General features: G+C 41.1%; 1 pseudogene; it reads right to left on the bottom strand.

Annotated features, from left to right (window-relative positions):
* Positions 1-1,810: 1,810 nt before the first annotated feature.
* LOC102769593 lies at positions 1,811-3,043 on the bottom strand (annotated as a pseudogene).
* Between the last annotated feature and the right edge of the window lie 5,871 nt (positions 3,044-8,914).

Raw genomic sequence — 8,914 nt, 5'->3', positions numbered from 1 at the left:
ATGGTTGAGTAAGCAGCTTAGACTTACCCACCCTGAATCAGTGTGATTTTTGTGGTGTGTGGTGGTGTCAGGAAATTAGAAGTTTAATTCATTGACCTTTGGTTACAATGCACCAAAATACCTTCCAGACTCAGTTTACAGCTTTAAGTTTGTTATTGTGAATGCTTTGAGTCCCATGCTCCACTAGGTGCCTTTTTTTCCTTGCCAATTTGATGTCTGCCTATATTTCATTGTGGTCCAGGGATTTGGGGGAGTCTGACAATTAGACAATAATCGAGTAATAAGGCTACTAATGGTTTTGAAGCCTACAAGTAAATTGGTACTGGAGAATTTTTATTGAAGACTTGAAATAATTTCTGTGGCAAAGTGCCCTGAACTGTAATCTAAATACCAAAGGTTGAGACATTGAGGGACTACTCCTTTGCAGAGCCACCATGTCAACAGGTAAAGTGATAATTGTATAAAACTGATGCTTGTATCTAGAAGCATTATTGTGGCAAAAACTAGAGCTTAAAAGAAATACCTAGGACCAATTTAAAATGGAGAAAAAGTTTATTATAAAAATCTCTCTTATAAAGCACTGCATTTTTACAACCCAAGATAATACTTTGACTTGTTAGGCAAATGATTCTTATGGTTGAAATATCTGACAACCTCATTTTGAAATTAAACCTTAGACTAATGGTATTGATGTTCAATCATTTGCATTTCAATGCCATTATTTCTAGGATTAATGACTTAATTCATTCTCAAGTCCACTTGCTTGTTACTTTCCTGTTTCATGTGGTTTCAGTATTTCCAGTTCTTTGGTTGTAGTCTATGCTCATCTATTGGCTCTTCCCCTATTGTTGGTTTGTGCTCAGGTATGGCCTGCAATGTTTTCACATGAAGCTATGCAAGTTCTTTGGTGAGACATCGATGTTATAAAGAAGACCGTCCCTTCAGGCTGCCTTACTTGTCTGGGAGCTCTGTTTCTTAATACACAGGTAGCTAGCTCCATTCTCTCTCCTACCCGATATTACAGAGATATTTCTTCTCAGCCAGTAAAGCCCAATGTACTATTTTTAAAAGCTTCAGTTTTCGTTTTTACACCATGGTTTAGAGCTTGGCCACTTATAATTTTTTTTTCCTATAGTATTCTATTAAATCCAAGTTGGAATTTCCCTTATCAGTTTAATAGACTATATTGACTTTAATTTGAATTGAGTCTACCATGCTGACCTATTTGTTAGATATTTACCTGTATTTCTGAATGTGGGTATTTTGGAGGAAAAATATTCAATTTGCTTGGAATTTCTGTATATAAGGGAAAAGTTAAGTTTTTAATAATTCAAGTATAAAATTTATTTCCACAGAGAGTTAGAATTTAGGTATTCATAAGAATTTAAAATAGGTTTTGAAAAGTTCATATATTTCAGTGCTAACAAACTACATGAGAATGTTAAGGCTACTTTGCATTTCAAGTCAAAAACTTAAATACATTTTAGAACAATTACATCCAGTGTTTACTATCTTTAAAGTAACCACCTTACTTACCAAAGTGTCTGGATGGTCATATCAAGTTTTCATGTCACACATTCTGTACATATGTATGAACTCTGCATATAATTCAGGAGGACTTGGAAAGTTGTGGCTTTCCCCAGCTTCCCCACAGGTCTTATCTTAAAGTCCTACACTTGTCCATATAAGCTTCACAGCAGCCTTAACTGAGTAACTCAGGTAGTAGTACTTAAAAGACACGTAACACCTGAGCTAAACCTTGAAGCTGTTTCAATGGTTTGTGGTCCATATATCATCTGACCATTACTACTTTATACATATTAATGGAATCAATCCATTTTCAATTTCTTCTCTCACTTTTTCTCTTTCCCTTTTGGGTTTCCTTTTTGTGCCCTGCAGGCACCAGTTCCCTGGGTACAATCAAAACACTCATGTCATAGCTGCATTGAAGAGCATATTGGTTTGGATTGACTGGCCTACCTTCATCATTTAACCTACTAAAAATACCCTGATAAAGGTCACGCAGTTTCTGTTTCATTACGTTAATAGGACTGTTACACTGGGCTCGCTCTCTCTTGAGAGTTTCTTTCTTTGCTTGCAAATTACATACAGCATCTTCTGGATTCAAAATTATGTCCAGTTTGCTCTTATGACAGTTCAGATCAGCAACTTTACTTGTCTCTCTTTGTCTGATATCACCGACGAGTGACACTTGTAGATCTGTCAGGTAGTACTCACTTAGCATGCTGTTGAAAGGATCAACAGGCATGCGGACAATTTCATCTACAGAAAAAGGGATGTGCGGAGCTTTAGCACGGCATCCATCATAACTTAAGTTTCTGTCTATGTCATTCAGGGACCCACTCCTTATTTTCTGTGACTCCCCAGGCCATGGAAAAGATTCAGAAGTGGATTCTGATACACTTGGCTGTAAATGGTAAGTGTGGTTGTAGAATATGTTGAAAGGCAAGGTCCCTGTGGAAACCAGAATCACTCCTGAGATCCATGTGACAAAGCTTACTGGGGTCTGGGTAGTAGCCTCCTACAGTCCCTTCTAAGGCATGGCGGGAGAGATTCAAAGTTACTATTGGAACCTATAGCACCTTCACACATAGAGGAATTAGACTTGGTGACAGAGGGGCTATTATGGCTTGACTTCAAGGAAAGCCCAGAATCTGAATCTGGTTCTTCAAAAATGATCCATTGGATCAAAAGCTTATTTTGTAGTCCAAGACATTAATTTTATCTCATAAAATATGTTTATATCAAGATCATATAAAAGGTCTGGCTTGTTAGATTCCTTATCTGATGGTCAAGAAGTGGAACAAATCCTGTCAGATTAGTTCCAGGATGGGTGGATTTAGGGTTGGTGATATGAGAATTTAACTGCAGAAATGGTTCTTGTGGCTGTGGAACCCTTGCTAAACCTCTTCTAAATGCATTGTAACGTGGCCTCGTGGAGATTCACATTGTGACTTATAGCCTGGCTAAAATTCACATTATAATATGTTGAAGAATTCATGCCATCACTGATACTTCCTGGAAGAGGAGGAGTATTTCTCAGTGAGGTGCCCTGAAAAAGGAAGGGAAGCCTAGCCAGCATGTCTCAGTGGTTGAGCACCAACCAATGAACCAGGAGGTCAGGGTTTGATTCCCAGTCAGGTCACATGCCTGGGTTGCTGGCTCAATCCCCAGTGTGGGGTATGCAGAAGGCAGCCAATCAATGATTCTATCTCATCATAGATGTTTCTATCTCTCTCTCCCTCTCCCTTCCTCTCTGAAACCAATATAAATATTTTTTTTCAAGGAAGGGGGAAAAAATACTTTAATACACACAACCCAATTTCAACAGTAGTTCTAGTACCTAATAAAGAATTTTCTTTCCTCACTTTCATCAGTTCCTCTGTACAAATGGGGATATGCTGTTGGCTAAGACTAGCTTCCCCCAGTTAAATAATATAGGCAACTCCATACAGGAGAGAACTTAGCACAGAAGAGCACTCCTTTGTGCCAGGTATGTTGACGTAGATTAGAATGTCATTTCCTCCTCAGAGCAGCCATGCAAGAACGGCATTATTACTAGAGTTGCAGGAAGGAGGAAACAGGTGTGGAAACGTGAATAGTAGAATCAGGAGTGGAGCCATATGTCTCTGAGCCCCTCTGCCATGGCTGTGAATGTCTGTGCCTGTAGAGTCTCCTAGAAACATACTTCAATGTCTCTACCAATACCCAGGCCACCACCTGACAGGGCTGAGGATGGTTCTGGAACTTCTAGCTTGCCAGCGGGGAAGACTTCCACCACTGGTACAAGTCCCTCACTAAATGCTGGGAGATCCCCAGCCCCCAAATAGCCATCCTCCCTCCAGTTACCCTTGCTGTTTAGGAAAGGTAAAATTCACCCTCCAGCCTTTTCACCTATAAAAAAGAAATGCTAAATTGCCTAACCATGCCTCTCATCTTAAGGCGCGTCACTCTGTACACTCTGAAGTTCACAAATTCATAAGTAAGGCAGATATTTTCACACGAAGTGCAAAGTACGAACTGCACAACTCAAAAATGGCATTTTGACAAAGTGCCAACCTTCCAGTGCTTCTTATTTTATTGCTGTGACAAAACTAAGCCATGCTCACTTCCCTCTGATGTATGACTCCCATGAATAAAAGATGTTCCTTGACACTAATTCACCCTGCCTCTGTGACTGCCCACCGTGCCCTCTGCATTTGTCTAGAAAGTGGGTGAGTTTCGGAGGAGATATGGCACCCCACCCCCGAACTCTATTGATCACGGTACAGGGGCACCTCATTAAGCCGTTGGTGTCACCTGCTAATGCAGCGACCCAGGTTTCAGTTAATGGCTGTTGGTAATTCTATGAGTGTTTGTTTTGTTTTTGAGAGTTTGGCTGTAGGGAATTCTGGCTCACTCTCAAACTCAAAGCACCAAAACAAAGTCTTTAAGAAAATTCAGGACATCCATGGGAGTGAGAGAAATCCATTCTTTCTTTTAAGAAGATGATTTTCCAAAGCTTGCTAATTAACCAGTTAAAAACAGGTGGTGGAGACTATTGCCTGCTCTGCTTCCTCGCCTAAGGGTAACAGTTCAAAAGAAGTTGAAGGAGAACTTCAACTGGATAGAGTCAGGGTCCATGGATTTCTACTCACAGCTCCGCCTCTACATGTGTGCCTGAGCCAAGACACTTCATGTCTCTGGTCCTCAGTTTCCCATTTATTAAAATAGGTGGGTATCTGAGTTGTTAGCATCCCAGTGGCAATGGACTCAAGGTTACCTACTCTAGCTAATAAAGCTCCCAAGAAACTATTGTACACCACCAGAATGGCAACTTATAGTCTTATGATTGGAAGAAATATAACTACCAAGCAGATTGGACATAGTATAGATTTCAAGTTGTTCAATTTCCAACTGCATTTAAAATGTACCCCCAAAAAGCCTCTCAATCACTACTGTGCTGAGCAGTGGTCACAGTTTGGGTATTGATAGTGAGGATCACCCAGAGAATTAATTGAATGAGAGATACATAAGTACCCAGGATTTTGCTGCCACCATCACTTATTTTATAACTGTAATACTGTTGTTTTTTAATTCGTTGCCCTGAAAATGGTCCTGGGAATAGAGTAAGAAATCTACAGTATCATCAGGTTAGGAGGACACTGTTGTGCCCAGATTTCAAGATTCCCAAGGGCCCACCAGAGAGCCAGCGAGTCCGATGCAAAAGCAAAGAGTCATTTATTTTAAACCTAGGTCTGGCTCCCCTGCCCCCCTTACTGGCACAGCAGCAGGTGGCAGAGAGACCGAAGCCTGATGGGATGGGGGTTTTATAGGGGGGTGGAGTAAGGGCAGGAGAGGGGACTGTGGGCCCTGCCGATTGGCCAGGGGCGAGTAGGTGTCTCATTACACAGGATGTGGTCATAGTGATGGCGTGCACTTCCCTTGACTATCATTGGTTACTCCAGAGAAATCCTGGGCGTGGCCAGCAGAGGCCTGGTCCTCTGGGAAGAAGCCCCACCGAGCACATGGCTCGGGCGCCGTTCCCCTGCTGGAGGGGGCTTGTGCTGCCCCTGCTCCCCCAGAGCCTTGGGCCTGCCCCCTCTCCGCGGCCCTCGGCCTTCCCAGGCAGGAAATTAGACCGGGGGCAGCCAACCCAGCGCTGGTGCTGGCAGACGGGTGGGGACGGGCTGGTGGGAGCCCGCCGCGGGGAACGTCGGGACCCACCGCGGGGAGTGCTGGGCATCAGGTTAAGGTCTTGCCCTTTCAGATACCTGCCTTCAAAAGTTGACTCTATTCCCTGCCATGTTCCTTATTCATCTCATAATTCCTTCCTGCTTTTGCCTTCCCAATTTACAACTGATTTTCACATAAAAAATTCAATGACAATATTTTATTCAAGATGCAGAACTCCCAAATCACATAAGCAAGACATACAATGGTCTGGCAAGCAGCTAGTCCCACGCTGAGCCAAAATGTGCACTCAATACCTACTGATTGATGGACTGATCTAGTGCTGGGATCAGCCTTTCATTCTCTGTCCCACTGTGCTGTAAGATCATACACATGGTGTTTCCCATTCAAATGACCTATGTCTCTATCCCCCAGGCGGTAAAATCCAGGTGATAGTATCTGCCTGTACACATTCCCCAGAATTTTGCAGCAACTGATGGAGTCATGCCCGTGAACTATTCTGAGCTCTTCAGAAAATGTCATACCACTCACAGAAGGCCATGTGATTGGGAAGTATTTATTTATACAATGGATGAATACAATGGATGACAGCAGTTCGCATGGATGATCTCATGAAATTGAAGAACTAAACACACACACATACACACACACACACACACACTAGCAAGAGTGCAACAGAGGAGGTTCATGCATTATGAATTTCTGACAGCCATGAATAATACATTGCTCAAATTTTAAAATGCGATAAGTAAACTTCTAGGTGCCATTAATATTTGTATATAAATATTTCAAAAGCTCCATGTAAATATTCCCATAGTCACTTCAGTTCATTATGATCAAAAGAACATATGTCCTCAACTCTACACTAAGACAATGGAGATAGTTTTGGAGAAATGCAGGGCTGAATGAATGGAAGAGTAATTGCAAGCCCTCCTTGAAAAATCCCCCATCAATTGTATTTTTCTAATGGAACACTGATTTGGATGACTACAGAAGACACTGGCTACATTTAAATATTTTAAAAAGGAAGGAGAGCAATTACAAAAAAGGAAGGGGCCAATTATATCAGTTTAGACTGTTCAGCTTATTCTAAACTGACAAAACAAGGATCTGAAAAGTTGAAAATACAGCTTTAGACCTTTATAGGAGAAAGGCAAGGTCAGCAACTCCTAGAGAGCAGTCATCCAGAGAAAGCCAGGTGGCATCCCCTCTCATGAATCACCAGGAAGATACAAGGGATTGATGAATACAGCTCAGGCCTTGGTCTTGTTCTCAACTTCACACTCGGAAACTTACTAGTAGTTGTGAGTGTCCCAGAGACAATCAACTCAAGGTTACCTACTCAAGCTACCAAAGCTCCCGAGAAACTATTGTACACCATCAGAATAGCAACTTATAGTTTTATGTTTAGAAGAAATATAATTATCAAGCAGATTGGACATTTGCACTTGCCTAATCAGTACATTTTATCCTTGTATAAAAAAAACAAAATATTAGAAAGCTTGGTGATTTAGAACAGGGATTGGAGTAAAGGGCCATAGAGCAAATATTTTAGCCCTTAGTAAATAGTGAGCCATACGATCTGTGTCAGCTATTCACCTGTAACCCAGGTGTGGCCTGAAGACTATTATCTAGAACAGGGGAAGTTGACTATATGAGTTAATGCTAAAGGGAATGAGGCTCAAATAGGTGGGGGGTTTTTAGAAATATTACCATTGGGTACTCTCTCTCTTAAAAAATGTTCAGATGGACCCTGAAATATTTCCATTTCTCTCTTCTTTGACTTGTGGTTGGCAACTTCCTTTTGGAATGTTCTATTCCTACTTTAGGAATATTAATAACTCTTATCTTATAATAAAATTAAATGAAAAACACATTCTTAATCTTATAAACAAAAAAAGTGAGATATAAGAAATAGCTGATTTTCTTAATCGTTAATGGAATGAAACCTGAACCCTAGACAATACCACATGTGGGGAAATACCAAGGGTCTTGGTTGCAATCCAAGAGGTGTTCTGCTCAGGCTGTTTTACTGGGGCTTAAACAACTCATTCCTTCTCTTTTTTACTCTGGCCCAAGTATTAGGGAACTTCCTCCATGGTCTTTATTTCCCCACGTATCAGAGAAATGCACTTGAGGTTGTGAAAAAAGAAACTTGGTGGACAATAAACAGGCTACAGGTGTCTTTTGTTTTGTTTTGCTTTTGGTTGCAGAAATGGGGTCACTGTTAGTATGTCTGTCCAGACTTCCTGGGTTCAGGTTCCTCAGCATTTATGGTCCCTGGACCATGTTTTCTCTTGGGTCTTCAGAGCTGCCAATGTACTACCCCTACGTCCCCGCTGTGTTAGCATCTGCCATTGCTGATGCACACTATCTGCTGCCGCTGCTCTCTCTAAGCCAAATGGAAAAGCTTTCCCCCTCTTTTGACACAATGCTACTTTCATTTCAGCCTGGAAGTCTATAAATGAGCTATGGGTGTCTGAAATTATATGTAAGACTTATGTAGACTGATAGGTACATTTTTCTCAAGAAAACGCGCACAGCTTTCCACAAATTCTCAAGCAAGTAAATGATACCCCCAAAATTGAAACAATGACCACATTGTAATTGTTTAAGTGGAAAATGCATCAAATACAGATCTACTTGCGCAATTTCAATGACATGAACTTAGCAGAGAGAGAGAAATCACAATGTAAACAATTCAGATAAATAATAACAATAACAATAAATAATAATGATTATGCAGATAATCCACCCACCTCTGTGCTCAGTGAGTGCATACCAAGCTTGATCCTGAGATGCAGACCTAAATGTGCAGTCCTCACTTGGGAATAAATGTCGATGAGACTATAATATTTCTTCTAAGAACTACAAGAAGTGCATTAAGGAACATTATCCAAGAAAGATGTTCTCTCTGAGACCATGATCATGACAGACCTAGAAAGAGGAAAATAATATACACTTTCTCCCAGAAGAGTTTGTATTCTTGCTTCCTCCTCCCTCGCTTCTTTTAGTTTCTTCTCCCTTCCCACCGCCATGGCGATGCCCTTCTCTTTTACCATCCCGTTAGAAATGCTGTCTCCGAAATTGCATAGAAGGCATCGTTCCCATCACTTCTGACTGGAAAATATGCAGTGTTTCTACTTTTTCTAGACTCAGAATACATTTGCAAACTTGAGCTAACATACAGGAAGGAGGACAAGGAAGGATGCAGAGAAAT

This window comes from Myotis davidii, unplaced genomic scaffold (genome assembly GCF_000327345.1).
Source record: "Myotis davidii unplaced genomic scaffold, ASM32734v1 scaffold655, whole genome shotgun sequence".
Classification (NCBI taxonomy): Eukaryota; Metazoa; Chordata; class Mammalia; order Chiroptera; family Vespertilionidae; genus Myotis; species Myotis davidii.
This window is presented reverse-complemented; position numbering and strand designations above follow the sequence as displayed.